The sequence below is a fragment of the Schistocerca nitens genome, chromosome 10, assembly GCF_023898315.1.
Source record: "Schistocerca nitens isolate TAMUIC-IGC-003100 chromosome 10, iqSchNite1.1, whole genome shotgun sequence".
Lineage (NCBI taxonomy): Eukaryota > Metazoa > Arthropoda > Insecta > Orthoptera > Acrididae > Schistocerca > Schistocerca nitens.
The window spans coordinates 171,570,802-171,589,131 of record NC_064623.1 but is presented as its reverse complement, the minus strand read 5'-3'; the positions used below and the strand labels follow the sequence as shown (position 1 = coordinate 171,589,131).

The 18,330-nt window shown below is 44.7% G+C and overlaps 1 long non-coding RNA gene across 2 annotated transcripts in view; it reads right to left on the bottom strand.

The window, feature by feature from the left end:
• Positions 1-18,330, bottom strand: part of LOC126210299 (uncharacterized) — a 69,201-nt gene that overhangs the window by 14,712 nt on the left and 36,159 nt on the right. For both annotated transcript variants that reach the window (XR_007540648.1, XR_007540649.1), the window contains exon 2: positions 15,487-15,729. This is a non-coding gene — a long non-coding RNA (uncharacterized LOC126210299). The remainder of the gene's footprint in view (positions 1-15,486; positions 15,730-18,330) is intronic.

The window sequence follows — 18,330 nt, the reverse complement described above, 5'->3', positions numbered from 1 at the left end:
ACTCCGGTTTTTGCTCCTGGCGACGTTGTCTATTCTCGCAACTATCGCGGTTCACAGCGTTGGCTCGCAGGGCGCATTCTTCGCTGCCTCGGCTGCGCGATGTATTTGGTTTTGGGGGCCTCTGGTGAGGTGCGCCGGCATCTCAATCAGCTGCGCCTCTGTCGTCGCCTGGGTTCTGCCGCTCCCCGTCTGCTTTCAGCGACGGTGCCGTCAGGTCAGCGCCTTGGGGACCCATCTACTGGCTCGCCTCATCCCCAGGTGTTACCGACGCTGCCTTCCCTTTTGCCTCATGGCGTCGCGCCGCCGCCGCCGCAGCCGCCGCCGCCGCCGCCCGCAGCGGACGCTTCGCTGCAGCCGCCTGGCGCCTCCCTGGGTCACGCGCCGCCGCTCGCTTCCCGTGACCAGCCGTCCTCCGCCATGGACCTCTTGCCCGCTCCGGTCCAGATGTCGTCTTCGCCCGTCGGGTGCTCCGACCACATGGAGGTCGACCCTTCGGCCCCTCTTGTATCATTACGTGCGCATACACCGCATGTTGACGTGCACCCTGGACTAGGTTTGCAGGCGTTTCCTAGCTCCCCTCGGACCGAATGGCCGGGTGCGGGTGGCACAGCCTCGCCTGTTGTTAGGCTCCCCACCTCATCGCATACGTCAACATGGGGTCCTCCCCACGGCGGACGGAAGCCTTATCTCACGACCGTTCGCCGATTTGCGGGGGAGGAATGTGGTGTCACCGCTAGACACCACACTTGCTAGGTGGTAACTTAAATCGGCCGCGGTCCTGTAGTACATGTCGGACCCGCGTGTCGCCACTGTGTAATCGCAATCCTAGCGCCACCACATGGCAGGTCACAAGACACGGACTAGACCTCGCCCGAGTTGTACGGACGACATTGCTTGCGACTAGACCTACCAAGTCTTCCTCTCATTTGCCGAGAGACAGATAGAATAGCCTTCAGCTTAGTCCATAGCTACTACCTAGCAAGGCGCCATTTGTATCAGTGCTTATAGCTAACGAATATTCAAGAGAGATGTATTCCAAGGATTCATTAAAGTTAAGTATAAAAGAAGCTCCCTTCTTTTCTTTATAGTTTTCATCCAGTATCCTGTTTCAGACTTCACGCCCGTCTGCGTTAGTTTAGCGTGCACTTTCAGCCACTTCGATCTACAAGGTGTTGGCCCAGCTGCCGACACATCAGGATTACACACCGATGAGCCAAAACATTACGACCATCCATTTAATAGCGTGTTCTTCCACTTTTAAAACGCACTGTAGTAGAGAATGGGGCTTGACATGGGTTCTACAAGGCCTTGACAGTATTCCAGAAGTGTATCAGATGTCTATGCACCGGATGGTGGTTTAAAGGCACACAGTTGGTGCCCAAAATGTGTTCCATCAGGTACAGATCAGACACATCTGATGGCCAAGACATCGATGCCTGTTGTGTACATAGTTCCGTGTAGTCAGCGCGTACACAACTTTCCCACTAGAGCGCGCCCCGCTAAGCACAACAGCGCAGGCACAGCGCTCGTCGATCTCCGCACTACGAGATGGCGCTGCCTTAGAGATGGACAAAATTCTGCTTCCGCCGATCCGCGTATTAATATGTAATGCAGCCAATGAGATTGCTGCTAATGTAGAACCTTTTCTCCTCGCGGATCACACTCGCGCAGTAGTACCTGAATGCTCGAGGTATTATAACGTGTACAGACCTTCGATTAGTCAGTCTGCATTAGTCTGCGCCTAATAAGATTACCATATTCTTGTACATAGCCATGAAGAGAAATGTATAGACATTTTGTTACGTATCAGAGATATGTGAGAATAAGATTAACATACTAAGACCAAAGGAATTTCAGATTGTCAATTGTAAATAGCATCCAGAACCAAGTTATTTTTATGCTTTTTATTATTTTAATAAATGTGTGTGAAAATTAATCAAGTTCTGTTTAAAGTTGGTCACCGTCAATCTGCTACTCTAAGCGTGCAAGTGGCATTTCGATCATCTGACCTAACGGCAGAAGATAAACACGCCATGATAAGACCACGAGACATATTGCTGACACTCGCCCACTTCGTTAGAGCGACAAGTCAAATAATCTGATGGTGTGTGTACCGAAGGTCTTACAGTACGCACATCACAATGCCATTCACTGTAATGACCCTCAAATCACGGTAGCGCAATTCTGACCTTTCAATAGGGGTAGTTATCCTAGAGACTCCATGGATGTAGCGATGCACCTGGTCTGCAAAAATGTTTATGTAGTTCACTGCAGCCACGATGCCTTCGATTACCACCACAGAGCCGATGGAACCCAACTCAATGTGTCCCATAGCATAACTGTGCCTTTACTGGCCTGCATTTGCGGAGTAGTACATGTTTCGTGCAGCCGTTCCGCTGGAGGAAGCAACCAACATCGACCTTGTGTAAAAAGAATGCGATTCATTCGACAGGCGACGTGTTGCTATTGATCCTTCGAGGAAGCTCAATGATGTTGTGTCCACTGCAATCATAATTGACGATGTCGTTGAGTCAGAACAGGAACACGCAAGGGTTGTGTGATGAGGAGCTCCATGTTCAACAATGACCTCTCAACAGTCTGCTCTGAAACACTGCTGCCTGCACCAGCATTGTACGCTGTCGTCAGACCTGCCACAGATCGCTGCCTATCTTGGATTGCACAGTGAGTGATCCTCTAACATCCACGTTTTGTGATGAGACGTGATCGTCCAATACCATACGACCTCCTCCTTACTTCAACATCCTTCAACCACTCACGACAGCAGTACGCCAACAGGCGACCGCCAGTTTTTCGTTTCCAGCCGCAACGCCATAACAATGAGCTGTTTGTCAAAACCACTTATACCAGTAGATTTCCTCACTCGCGGCCCGTATCTTTGCTCTTCGCTGTTATGACTGCCCACTCGTCCACTCGTTTCTCTTCTGATTGCCTTCTTTCCTTATTGCGTCACATGCCCGTAACATCACCAGGAAGCATTGAACCTCGTTGGTGGGCGGTGGTCGTAATGTTTAGGTTCATTAGTGTATTTCATGGGGATTACTTTGAAGAGCCCCCCTTGAACCATGGACCTTGCCGTTGGTGGGGAGGCTTGCGTGCCTCAACGATACAGATAGCCGTACCATAGGTGCAACCACAACGGAGGGGTATCTGTTGAGAGGCCAGACAAACGTGTGGTTCCTGATGAGGGGCAGCAGCCTTTTCAGCAGTTGCAGGGGCAACAGTCTGGATGATTGACTGATCTGGCCTTGTAACACTAACCAAAACGGCCTTGCTGTTTTGGTACTGCGAACAGCTGAAAGCAAGTGGAAACTACATCCGTAATTTTTCCCGAGGGCATGACTAAATGCTGATAGCGTCCTCTTGGGTAAAATATTCCGGAGGTAAAATAGTCCCCAATTCGGATATCCGGGCAGGGACTACTCAAGAGGACGTCGTTATCAGGAGAAAGAATACTGGCGTTCTACGGATTGGAGCGTGGAATGTCAGATCCCTAAATCGGGCAGGTAGGTTAGAAAATTTAAAAAGGGAAATGGATAGGTTAAAGTTAGATATAGTGGGAATTTATGAAGTTCGGAGCCAGGAGGTACAAGATTTTTGGTCAGGTGAATACAGGGTTATAAATACAAAATCAAATAGGGGTAATGCAGGAGCAGGTTTAATAATGAATAAAAAATAGTAGTGCGGGTAAGCTACTACAAACAGCATAGTGAACGCATTATTGTGGGCAAGATAGACACGAAGCACACGCCTACTACAGTAGTACAAGTTTATATGCCAACTAGCTCTGCAGATGACGAAGAAATTGAAGAAATGTATGAGGAAATAAAAGAAATTATTCAGATAGTGAAGGAAGACAAAAATTTAATAGTCATGGGTGACTGGAATTCGAGAGTAGGAAAAGGGAGAGAAGGTAACATAGTAGGTGAATATGGATTGGGGCTAAGAAATAAAAGAGGAAGCCGCCTGGTAGAACCTTGCGCAGAGCATAACTTAATCATAGCTAACACTTGGTTCAATAATCATGAAAGAAGGTTGTATACTTGGAAGAACCCTGGAGATACTAAAAGGTATCAGATTATTTAATGGTAAGACAGAGATTTAGGAACCAGGTTTTAAATTGTAAGACATTTCCAGGGGCAGATGTGGACTCTGACCACAATCTATTGGTTATGAACTGTAGATTAAAACTGAAGAAACTGCAAAACGGTGGGAATTTAAGGAGATGGGACCTGGATAAACTGAAAGAACCAGAGGTTGTACAGAGTTTCAGGGAGAGCATAAGGGAACAATCGACAGGAATGGGGGAAAACAGTAGAATAAGAATGGGTAGCTTTGAGGGATGAAATAGTGAAGGCAGCAGAGGATCAAGTAGGTAAAAAGATGAGGGCTAGTAGGAACCCTTGGGTAACAGAAGAAATATTGAATTTAATTGATGAAAGGAGAAAAGATAAAAATGCAGTAAATGAAGCAGGCAAAAAGGAATACAAACGTCTCAAAAATGATATCGACAGGAAGCGCAAAATGGCTAAGCAGGGATGGATAGAGGACAAATGTAAGGATGTAGAGGCTTATCTCACTAGGGGTAAGTTAGATACTGCCTACAGGAAAATTAAAGAGACCTTTGGAGAAAGGGGACCCACTTGCATGAATATCAAGAGCTCAGATGCAATCCCAGCTCTAATCAAAGAAGGAAAAGCAGAAAGGTGGAAGGAGTATATAGAGGGTCTATACGGGGGCGATGTTCTTGAGGATAATATTATGTAAATGGAAGAGGATGTTGATGAAGATGAAATGGGAGATATGATACTGCATGAGGAGTCTGACAAAGCACTGAAAGACCTGAGTCGTAACAAGGCCCCTGGAGCAAACAACATTCCATTAGAACTACTGACAGCCTTGGGAGAGCCAGTCCTGACAAAACTCTACCATCTGGTGAGCAAGATGTATGAGACAGGCGAAATACCCTCAGACTTCAAGAAGAATTTAATAATTCCAATCCCAAAGAAAGCGGGTGTTGAGAGATGGGAAAATTACCGAACTATCAGTTTAATAAGTCACAGCTGCAAAATACTAACCCCAATTCTTTACAGACGAATGGAAAAACTGATAGAAGCCGACCTCAGGGAAGATCAGTTTGGATTCCGTAGAAATAATGGAACACGTGAGGCAATACTGACCCTACGACTTATCTTAGAAGAAAGATTAAGGAAAGGCAAACCTACGTTTCTAGCATTTGTAGAATTAGAGAAAGCTTTTGACAATGTTGATTGGAATACTCTCTTTCAAATTTTGAAGGTGGCAGGGGTAAAATACAGGGAGCGAAACGCTATTTACAATTTGTACAGAAAGCAGATGGCAGTTATAAGAGTCGAGGGACATGAAAGGGAAGCAGCGGTTGGGAAGGGAGTGAGACAGGGTTGTATCCTATCCCCGATGTTATTCAGTCTGTATATTGAGCAAGCAGTAAAGGAAACAAAAGAAAAGTTCGGAGTAGGTACTAAAATCCATGGAGAAGAAATAAAAAACTTTGAGGTTCGCCGATGACATTGTAATTCTGTCAGACACAGCAAAGGACTTGGAAGAGCAGGTGAACGGAATGGACAGTGTCTTGAAAGGATGGTATAAGATGAATCAAAGCGAGGATAATGGAATGTAGTCGAATTAAGTCGGGTGATGCCGAGGGAATTAGATTAGGAAATGAGACGCTTAAAGTAGTAAAGGAGTTTTGCTATTTGGGGAGCAAAATAACTGATGATGGTCGAAGTAGAGAGGATATAAAATGTAGACTGGCAATGGCAAGGAAAGCGTTTCTGAAGAAGAAAAATTTGTTAACATCGAGTATAGATTTAAATGTCAGGAAGTCGTTTCTGAAAGTATTTGTATGGAGTGTAGCCATGTATGGAAGTGAAACGTGGACGATAAGTAGTTTAGACAATAAGAGAACAGAAGCTTTCTAAACGTGGTGCTACAGAAGAATGCTGAAGATTAGATGGGTAGATCACGTAACTAATGAGGAGGGATTGAACAGAACTGGGGAGAAGAGGAGCTTGTTGCACAACTTGACTAGAAGAAGGGATCGGTTGGTAGGACATGTTCTGAGACGTCAAGGGATCAGCAATTTAGTATTGGAGGGCAGCGTGGAGGCTAAAAATCGTAGAGGGAGACCAAGAGATGAATAGACTAAGTAGATTCAGAATGATGTAGGCTGCAGTAGGTACTGGGAGATAAAGAAGCTTGCACAGGATAGAGTAGCATGGAGAGCTGCATCAAACCAGTCTCAGGACTGAAGACGAGAACAACAACTTTGAAGAGTAAAAAGTTGATAATAAAGAAAAGCATAATTTCCCGTTACTTTTTGATTACACATCATACACCAACCAGCATTAAGAAGGAAGCAATGGTTAGCATGAAGCGAAGACGCATGAGACTGCAGATATAGCAGAAAACTGTTTGACAGTGACATCGCTAAAGGCCATTGTATACATAAAGCTACACATCTCCAACACAGGAGAGGACAGCCACTTGAATTGGTCAGTATGTCAACTGCGATTGAAAATTAAGATCAGTGAGTTTCGTACTGTTATTAAACATTTTAATTTGAAGGGTTACACTGTCACACAGATCAAATCGGAACTGGATAAAGTTCCCGCGGACTCTGCACCATCATTAAAGACCATTTACTTTTCGATTAATAAGTTTAAATGTGGTCGGACAAGCACCAAAGATGAAGCGCGCTCTGGCCATTCAGTTGAGGTCTCCACAAAGGAAACCACCGACAAAATCCATGATATGGTCCATCGAATAGAAATTATTGAGACTGTAGACATCTCAACTAAGCGATTGCATAATATTCTGCACACAGAAATAGCTGCGAAGCAGTGTGCGAGGTGGGTGCCACGATTGTTCAGAATCGACCAAAAGCGTATCCGGCACAATATTTCAGTTCAATGTCTGGTGACGTTTTATCGCAATCCGCAAGAGTTTTTGCGCCGTTTTGTGACTGTTGATGAAATCTGGATCCATCATTACACGGCAGAGTCAAAACGGAAGTCAAAACAATGGGCACAGGCAAAGACTATTTTGTCAGCTGGTAAGGTGATGAGCACTGTTTTCGGTATTCCAAAGAAATAATCCTCTCAGATTACTTGGAAAAAGGCAGAACCATAACTGAACCTATTATGCTTCAGCGATGCATCGTTCGCAACTTGCGTTGGCTGAAGAAAGACCAAGGTTGGCAAGAAAAAAGTGCTCTGTCGCCAGGATAATGCATCATTCCACACAACAGTGATAACAATGGAGAAAGTAAATGACTGGGCTTTGCAGTGGTTCGTCATTCAGCCTATTCTCCAAACTTAGCCCCAAGTGACCTCTTCCTGTTGCATAACTTGACGTGTTGGCTTGCAGGTAAGAAATTTTCATCAAACGTGGGAGTTGTAATTACAGTCAACGAGTATGAAAAAGCTGGAGGATCGCTGGACGAAATGTATATCCCTCGAAGAAGTAAGATGAGTTTACGAAACAATTTTTTCTCGCTTTTTTAGCAGACTTACCAAACCATACTTGTATGTAGGTTTATGATGCATTCTTCTTTGGCATGCTAGCCAGTATATAGTTTATTCATTTTGCCTGTCTGAGCGAGTGTGACTGGGCATGCGCATTCTGTAATGTACACCCCCTCTGAGTGAAGGTTGTCATCAAATTAACGTGTAGAAAGCGTACAACTACCATTTCCGCTCATCAGGAAGAATGAACAGAAATTCCACCTCAGGGGACAAGAACGTTGCCCGTAAATGTTTCGCTACACATTGCCTCTCCTCTGTTGACTCTGCCTGGTTATCTTGTGTGCAGTTACATCAATGCGTTGCAGTTAGTGGTAATCTGGTATGTATGTGACTGTCCACAAATTACTGTCTTGTTTTTACAGTTGTGTGTGTGTGTGTGTGTGTGTGTGTGTGTGTGTGCGTGCGTGTGAAAGAAGAGAGCAAAACCTGGAGAGAGACAGACATGGATACACAGATACAGATGTGTGTTCATTGCGTAACTGTGTATCCATGTTTGTATCACCTGCTGTCTTGTTATATTCCTCAGTCCAAAGACCACTTCAATGCAACTCTGAATCTACTTACTTTAGTCAATCCTTTGTATGCCTCTATAGTTTTCACCACCACACTCCCCTCCTTTATTAAATTAGCTATTGTTTGATGTCTCAAGATGTAACCTACCAACTAAGTGCTTCTGTTATTGTCAAGAAGCTCTTTTCTAATCGATTTCATTCACTATCCCTTCATTCTACCCCTCTAATCTTCAAAATTCCTCTGTAATGCCTGATTTGAAAAAAAAATGGTGTTCCCTTCTAGTCTGTAGGGGAGAATGTTGTATCTAGTGTACCTAGCAACATATTATGTTTCCTGGTCCACGTTTTAATCTAGTGACCGATTTTAGAATCACATCAGGGATTGCCTATTACAGACAGCCATAAGCTGTTCCCAGAATTTTCTTTTCTGTTGTGAGAATGAGAATTGTGTTTTGTGAATAATTTCTAAATATTTTTAGTTCCACACCTTCAAGTTCTGCATACGTAATTTATTTAGATTATTTTGAAGACACTGTTAATTTTTCAGTTGCAGGATTTCATGGTGAGTAAAATTATCCATACATTTTTAAAACTAGTTACATAGCGTGTGGGCAGCCAAGCCATACTTCTTCAGCTCTGCAGCTTCTCGTACCTTGAAATGGAACAAGCTCTTCTACCTCCAAGAGAACTGGGTTTCGTTACTGTGTTAACAATTTTACTTGCCGTGAAAACAGAAATCTGTGTTAGTTTTGAATATACTCTATTTTAAAATGCATTCAACTTGTAACTGATTTTTGGTAATACTCCCACTTAACCCAATGTCGCTTACTGGTTACTGGGGTGAAGTAGAAAATAATATAACAGAGAGTATATTAAATACAGCATCGACGAAACTTTCTTGATTGCGACACTTTTAAATTTCAATAGAGTATTTGGTGCTAGAATTCAACAGCCTTGCTGCAGACGTAACACTGGCTCCCATTTGATCACTGAAATTAACTGCTGTCGTGTTTGGCTGGCTCAGATGACCATCCGGGTCTGCCGAGGGCTGTTGGCAAGTGGGTGCACTCAGAGTCTATGAGGCAAATTGAGGAGCTATTTGACTGAGAGGTAATGGTTCCGGTAGTGGAAAGCTGACCTTATGTCCTTCCATATCTGCATCCAGAGAAACCTATGCGCTACGGATGGCACGGCGGTGGGTCGGTACTGTTGGCTCTTTAAGGTCTATTTCGGACAGAGTTTTTATTCGTTCCTAGGCATGTAACTGTGGCGTTTGGAAAATAGTTATTTTTCTAGAGCAGTTATCATAATTGCAGAACATGACTACAGTACATTAAAAGTGATGCCCATCATTTAAAAATGGAAGAACAAAATATATTAAAATTATATTCCACAGTTGGGTAGAGGTGAAAGTCTGATAAGTGTTCCAGGGTGTAACACTCTCCCCCACTGTCATTCGTACATTGCCGCAACATTGCCGCAAAGGTGCGGGAGCAAAAGGAGGCCTGTAGCAAATGGCTTATGAGCAATGAGACCGATGATAGAAGTAGTTATTTGAGACTGAGGGGAGCAGTAAATAGAGCAAAAACTGCTACGTGGAACTATAATATGAAGAAATTAATGACTGCATAGGAGTTCTAAGTCCAAAGAAGCATGGAAGGTCATTAAGCAACTAAGAATTAACGACAGTAGTAGTATAAACGTACAGCTGCTAAGTCTGGATAGATGGAAGGTACACTATGATAGAAGGAGACGGAAACTTGGATCCGAAAGATGCCGTATGATGTAGAAAACTCGCAGAAAGAAGGAGAGTGATAATTTTACGTCTCTGGGAACGGTACAAGGTGCCAAGTGCACTGAAGGCTCAATGAATTTAACACTCAGTATATGCAAGGTGGTTCTGTGAAGCTTTGGAGACTTTTTTGGTACTATATAAGTTAGGTCCACTCATTCAGGTTACCATGGCCAGAGGTTTTTTTTCTTTCAAGATTTTCTTTTACATCTACATGATGTGTTTGCTGTTCACACTACTGCCTTCAGGCGGCCGGGGTGGCCGAGCGGTTCTAGGCGCTACAGTCCGGAACCGCGTGACCGCTACGGTCGCAGGTTCGAATCCTGCCTCGGGCATGGATGTTTGTGATGTCCTTAGGTTAGTTAGGTTTAAGTAGTTCTAAGTTCTAGGGGACTGATGACCTCAGAAGTTAAGTCCCATAGTGCTCAGAGCCATTTGAACCATTTGAACTACTGCCTTCTACAACGACAGTACCCGTATTCACTGGGTACGCACATACATTTCTGGTCTGACGAACACTGAGGCACCTCATCGAAACTGGACTAGCAGACAAAAACACCTGATGGTAACCTTTACAAATGTCTGGGACTGTTCGGTCACTAGATGAACTGTAACTGTCAACATCCGTGCAGTTTCATAGTTATACCAGGCCTGTTCATTAGTGGACTCTCTTCCACGCTAAACTGTGTCATTTATCATGCTTAAGAGGGTTTTAGGGTAATGTCTCCTGGTTGTGACTAATTATACTGAAAGAAAAACATACAACACTAAAATATAATTAATACAAATGAAATTTCAGGAATGTACAGGGTGTTGCAGAAAGGTACGGCCAAACTTGAAGGAAACATTCCTCACACACAAAGAAAGAATATATGTTAGGTGGACATGTGTCCAGAAACGCTTACTTTCCATGTTAGAGCTCATTTTATTACTTCTCTTCAAATCACATTAATCATGCAATGGAAACACACAGCAACAGAACGCACCACCGTGACTTCAAACACTTTGTTACAGGAAATGTTCAAAATGTCCTCCGTTAGCGAGGATACATGCGTCCACCCTCCGTCGCATGGAATCCCTGATGCGCTGATGCAGCCCTGGAGAATGGCGTATTGTATCACAGCTGTCCACAATACGAGCACGAAGAGTCTCTACATTTGGCACCGGGGTTGCGTAGACAAGAGCTTTCAAATGCCCCCATAAATGAAAGTCAAGAGGGTTGAGGTCAAGAGAGCGTGGAGGCCATGGAATTGGTCCGCCTCTACCAATCCATCGGTCACCGAATCTGTTGTTGAGAAGTGTACGAAAACTTCGACTGAAATGTGCAGGAGCACCATCGTGCATGAACCACATGTTGTGTCGTACTTGTAAAGGCACATGTTCTAGCAGCACAGGTAGAGTATCCCCTATGAAATCATGATAACGTGCTCCACTGAGCGTAGGTGGAAGAACATGGGGCCCAATCAAGACATCACCAACAATGCCTGCCCAAACGTTCACAGAAAATCTGTGTTGATGACGTAATTGCACAATTGCGTGCGGATTCTCGTCAGCCCACACATGTTGATTGTGAAAATTTAGAATTTGATCAGGTTGGAATGAAGCCTCATCCGTAAAGAGAACATTTGCACTGAAATGAGGATTGACACATTGTTGGATGAACCATTCGCAGAAGTGTACCCGTGGAGGCCAATCAGCTGCTGATAGTGCCTTCACACGCTGTACACGGTACGGAAACAACTGGTTCTCCCGTAGCACTCTCCATACAGTAACGTGGTCAACGTTACCTTGTACAGCAGCAACTTCTCTGACGCTGACATTAGGGTTATCGTCAACTGCACGAAGAATTGCCTCGTCCATTGCAGGTGTCCTCGTCGTTCTAGGTCTTCCCCAGCCGCGAGTCAAAGGCTGGAATGTTCCGTGCTCCTTAAGACGTCGATCAATTGCTTCGAACGTCTTCCTGTCGGGACACCTTCGTTCTGGAAATCTGTCTCGATACAAACGTACCGCGCCACGGTTATTTCCCCGTGCTAATCCATAAATCAAATGGGTATCTGCCAGCTCAGCATTTGTAAACATTGCACTGACTGCAAAACCACGTTCGTGATGAACACTAACCTGTTGATGCTACGTACTGATGTGCTTGATGCTAGTACTGGAGAGCAATGAGTCGCATGTCAACACAAGCACCGAAGTCAACATTATCTTCCTTCAATTGGGCCAACTGGCGGTGAATCGAAGAAGTACAGTACATACTGACGAAACTAAAATGAGCTCTAACATGGAAATTAAGCGTTTCCGGACACATGTCCACATAACATCTTTTCTTTCTTTGTGTGTGAGGAATGTTGCCTGAAAGTTTGGCCGTACCTTTTTGTAACAGCCTGTATATGTCTAGGTAACACTGCAAGGTCACAGTCTAATGTGAGTGGGAGATAAATCATTGCAAATGTGAAATGCTGATACATTAATATCTGATGTAACTGTCAGAATGTTGAATGCAAAAGGGCACGCATTGTGTTCTAGAGGTGCCGGATGTCAGATTTTGGGGTGGAGTTCCATGACTGTTGCAGTTGGTCAGTCAACACAGAGGTACTTGATGGTGTTTGTGGACGAAGCTGCGGTTGTGCGGTTGTTGTCCGATGATGTCCCATTGAAACGTCCCCTTAGAAAAATTAAAAATGACAGTGCTGGAAACCTCTTACAATTTTTTGATTTTCAAACAGCTGAGCAAAACTGAACGTACTCAGAGATTTCCCTCGTTACTTGTTCTGATCATCACTGAACTGACACACAATATTTTTAGTGCAACGCAATCTGACTTTCAATAATCTCAACAAAAGAATGGCGATGACTAACAATAACCTATACTTTTCATGAATCACTTACCTCACAAAAATCTTCGTCACTCCAACTACTGCAATACAGCGAGCGCCAATAATGCCAGCTAAATAAAAGATTATAACTACTGATAGGCATAGTTAGCAAATGAAAGATTTTGATAGAGAACAAACAATGTATTTACCTTAATAGTGTTCAAAAGTCATAATATACTGGATGATCAAAAAGTCAGTATAAATTTGAAAACTTAATAAACCAAAAAAATTTGTTGCGTTAAACCCTCCTTGATTTCCCTGAAGCGCTACTTTCCTGCGGGCGTTATTCTGATGAGAAATTATACATCGATAATGTTAATTAAAACTTTTTCAGTCCTATTAATTATTTCTGATATTATAGATCATCTCTCTCTTATATGAGAATAAACCTGATAATATTGTGCTTAATTGAAAGAGCGGTTATAAAATGATTGGGTTTGGGGTCAATGGACTGCACGTTGTCCTTGAAGGAACCGATTTATAAGAGTCCTTTGTGTCACTGCGGTTTCGACTGCTGCTCGAATCGCTGCACATGCAGTACGATGCGCCAGAACCATATGCCGAACACGATGGTCAACCCTCTTGGTAGTGCCATGTGGCCGTCGACGGCCCAGTGTTCTTCTGCATGTACATTCTCGTGAGCACCGATTCTGGTAATGATGCACATTGGCTACATTCCTGCCAAGTCTTTCTGCGGGATAGAAAAAGGATCATACAACTTCCTGTAGCCCATAACACGATCTCGTTCACTCCCAGTGGTGTTAACAATGGTGTCTTTGTTGCCTTAAAGGCGTTCCTAACATCAATTCACCAAGTCCAGTCTCCAAGGTGACTAACGGTGAAGACCTTTTTTCCCTTTATTGTTATTTTGACACCTTACACAAAGGTAGGCCGGCCACGGCAATACTACGCCGCTCTTCGGCCACAGATAATACATTTATTACAAGTGGAGACATCGAAAAACGAAACAACACGGTGGATAGACAACAGTAGACACACAAATTTAAAATTACATGAAGTCGTTCGTAAGTGCAGCGTCTAAAGAAAAACGTTTAGCTCTCGGGAACTAACAGAGACGACAGAAACGGCACACGTGAACAAAGGAGCAAAAATGACTAAACACTGAATCAGTAAAACGATGGCACACACAAACACTGGAGACGATCTCTGGCGCGCGAATGTTCACTTGACGTGTACGAGTCTGGGGACCTGCCAAAAGGGGAAAAGGGAGGAGGGAGAGGGGAGGGTTTAGATGCCAGTGGTAGAGGAGATGGGAGGCGGAGGAAAGAAGGTAGGGGGGGTAAGGGAAGCTCGGAAGGAGGAGAGAGGGAGGAGGGAGAGAAGGGAGAGAGGGTGCCCTTGGGAAAAAACACAGGGTGCGGTAGAGGAGGGTCAAAGTTAGTAGGGGGGTAGATGGAGGTGATGAGGGCATCATCAGGGAGGGGGAGTTGGTGGAAGCCACCTTGGGCGAGGGTATGGGGAGTGGAGAGATGGAGAGCAGGTGGGATGCGGGAATGCAGGCGCAGCAGCGGACGGGGATGGGAGAGGATGGGAGAGACAAGCAGGTGTGGGGGGATCAAGTTTGCGAGAGGTGTAGAGGATCCGTATCCGTTCTAGGAAAAGGAGGAGGTGCGGGAACGGGATGAGGTCATATAGGATCCGCCTGGGGGATGGGAGGCGGATGCGATAGGTGAGGCGGAGTGCATGGCATTCTAGGATTAGAAGGGATTTGTAAAAGATAGGAGGGGCAGAGATCCAGGTGGGATGAGCGTAGCAGAGGATAGGGCGAATAAGGGATTTATTGGTGTGGAGGATGGTGGAGGGGTACAGACCCCATGTGCGGCCAGAAAGGAGGAGACAGAGTCGCTAGCGTGCCTTGGCTTGGATAGTCTGGAGATGGGGGTTCCAGGAGAAGCGACGGTCAAGGGTGACGCCAAAATACTTGAGGGTGGGAGTGAGGGTGATAGGACGGCCATAAATGGTGATATAGAAGTCGAAGAGACGGAAGGAAGGGGTGGTTTTGCCTACGATGACAGCCTGGGTCTTGGACGGTCAAGACCGTTATAACACGCATTTAAAGTATACTTGACTTTCATCCTCGTAGCAGCGCTAGTAGAGCCACTCTCATGTGACTGGCGCGAAATTTGAACAGACGTCATTTTTCAGATGTAGAAACACATCTAAAACATTCGGTTTATATCGCCCAACTCCTTCGTAGTGCTGCGATTTTTCCTCTGTCAGTGAATTTGTCCAGTGTGCTTAAAACCGACTGACACTGACAAGGTGTGGTACTTAACTTTGGGCTCTGTCATTTAGGATGTTTTTACGGCGACTGTTATCACACAGTGTTACATAGCTCCTAGTGGAACCATTCCATGCAGACATGTTGGACAGGCCGCACTGATACACCACGTGGTATGATCATGAGCATGCCCAAATACAAGAGATCGTCTCTGGTTTTCTGTTACTTCCACGTCGTCCCGTCTTCCTGCATGGATTCCATAAATCTGACTGCCACTTACATACCATTTTTGTGCTACGACTTACATCAGCACTGGACAGTCACGTGACCATCTGGTTCAGTTCAGCACCACTGCAGTGCTCCACGGCGACCATTGTGCTGTCTTAAGGGGGTGACTGATCTTCTTTCGTAAGTTTACCATGGATCTAACGGGACTGACAGAGAGAACATCTAGCCAGTGTAACCCTTCGCTCACACTCACCTTGCAGATGTTCCGGCGCTGCCTGTGCGTGGTTCCTTGTTGGCACTGTTCGGTGGTTGTCACTGCCAGCCAGTTGAAGGGTGCTTCTCTTCAGAGAAGGTCTGACCCTGGGCTGGTTACTGCCGCAGTGCGTAGAGCTGAGAGCGAACTCCCTCAGTCAGAACAGACGCCAACTGACAGAAGACACCCTTTTACGATCGGCTGTTTAGCTTACAGGCGCAACCCGGGCCAGACCAAGTCCCTCTGGAAACGAGAAAAAGAGTTAGAACTCACGTGCCACGAAAATGCCCTCTTTCAAGGAATATCAAACATCCATCAAAATCATGTCCTTTTTGGCACGATTTTTTTCACATAAAAGTAGCTGTTCCCGGTCATGCATTACTGTGACTCAGTCTGGTTAACTGGATATGAAAGAAAAGAAAATGCACATGTTACTATCATTTATAGCAATTGGTTATACATCCTAAACTCATTCCCCTCCCCCTGTCTCTGCCCATCTCTTCTTCCCCTCTCTCTGTCCATCCTCCCTCTCCTCCGCCTGTCCATCACCCCCTCCCCCTGTCTCTGACCATCTTCTCCTGTCCTCTCTCTTCATCTCTTCTTGCGCTTTCTGCCTCCTCCACTTTGTGTCCATATCCTCCTTTCGGCTGTCTACGTCCGCTTGGTCCCACTTATATGTCTGTTTCCTCTTCCCCCTTTCTGACTGTTTATTTTTTTCTGTAAGTTCAGGTCCTGTAGTGGTATTCCTATTATAAGCCGATAAGCCATAAATACAACGTTCCTGTATATTAACAACGTACCACTATACACATATATATCGAAAAGTTTATTATTGTACAAAAATTTGAAGGGAAACGGTCAAAAAGGTGTCCCCTATGTAGATTTCTGGATGCATAGGGTGTCGTGTTGTCCTACTGGAATTGGCCAAGTCTGCCGGAATGCAGCAGGTCATCAGACAGGATGCTTACATACATGTCACCTGTCAGAGTCGTATCTAGGCGCATCATGGGTCCCATATCACTTCAACTGCACATGCCCCACACCATTACAATCTGAATTACGAGCAAAACACTTATGATTAAGCCCACTAATTAAGTAACATACTGCATACCAAATGGGGGGGGGCAATGATTATGCACGAAAAATAATTTATTAACTGGAATTATAATCATGGAATGAACAGCACTATTCAAAACCTAGCAATTAACAGAGAAGCCCAAGATGATGAAAGAATGTGTTGGTACAAGTTTAAATGGAGAAGCCCAAGATGATGAAAGAATATGTTGGTACAAGTTTAAACACGCCTAGAGTCTCATCCGCTTATCTCCTACATTAGTAGCCCATAAACTGAAAACTTATAATTAATGTCAGGCCGATATCAGTCAGAACTCCATAAACACCAAACACGCATATCTGGTAAGAACATCGTAGTATTCCCTGTAAGCTGTATGGAGAAGTAAAGGAGAACGCTGCCAAATCCCACTCACAAAATGCCATTAAGAAGCGAGCAGGGGCCTGTTTAAGTTTGGGCCTAAAAATGTAACCGGCTAAAAAATGATATGCTGACGAGTAGATAATGCTAAATCACACTATAAGGAACCAATAAAAACTTCACCATCCTAAGTATAATTTCAGTGTACGAGCTAAAAAATCTATAAACAAATATTTGATTCTGTTGTGCTGGGTGTACACAGAAATTTGTCTTAACGCTGCTAGTTTCATTTTGTAGTTTTAAGTGCTTTTATTATTATGAGTCACTTTCTGTAAAGCTTACTCTGTAGTACTCCTTGAGATACACAATAAGTGTATTATTATGCACATGCCTGAAGATCGCATAATAGAATGCCGAAACTGGCAGTAAAAATAAAATAAAATAACACCTCAACTGCACAGCTGTTGGCGAATTTCATTGTTAAATACTTGAACAGCCGCTGTCCCATGTCCACAATGGATCAACAGAGAATGAAATAAAGTTGAGTGAAAAAAAGCTTTAAAATATTGACATTGATTTTCAGGGTGAAAGGATATCAGTGATAAGATTCTAGGATATAATCGCTGTTCAGAGTCAAAGTGAGGAAGAACCGCATGACCTGTCACATGGAATGAAGAATCTACCCATTTAGTGTGACTATTTATACGGTGTTGTTGCAGTGTCTGTAGTTCTTATCAAATAGGCGAGTAGATTGCACTTTGATTATGAATGTGGCGGCACCACCATTTGAGATAGGAAAGTTAGATTCGGTGCAATATTTCTGAGAGCACAAGTTACAGCCAGGTGCGGCCCTGTTGACAGTAAGTTACGCTGACCAGCGGTTGCGAAGTAGAATGGAGGCCACACGGCCATCAAACTGCTGAGAAGAGTAAACACAGCGGTTTGCATGGCGCGAGTTACAGGCAGAAGGGGCCCACTGATGCAACCTAGGTATTATGAGTACAGTGACTTGGAGCAGCACATTAGCAAAACAGAGGCACACAACCACATATAAATAGATGCTGGTTTTCTAACGAGGGGATTCAAGTGTGTGGCAGCTCTCTTGGATGGTGGGTCATGTTACACCACTGGTTACACATAGCAGCAGATGGGGGATGGGGCGCCAGCGTTGCAGTCTACATCAGGTCACTGGTTCGACCCTCTGAGACCAACCCAGGGTCTGTATCAGCCAGTGGCAGGCCACTCAACGGCTCGCTACTGCGGGCAATCTGGTTGGCTCCCAACACATGCCAGAGGCATCATGAGGCAAAGGCCAAAACACTGCTGCTGTACACGGCCGGCACACTGCAGAATGTTGCACCGGTCACTGAGGTAGCCCTTCCGCACCAAGCTGTTTTGCAGACAGCAAAGTG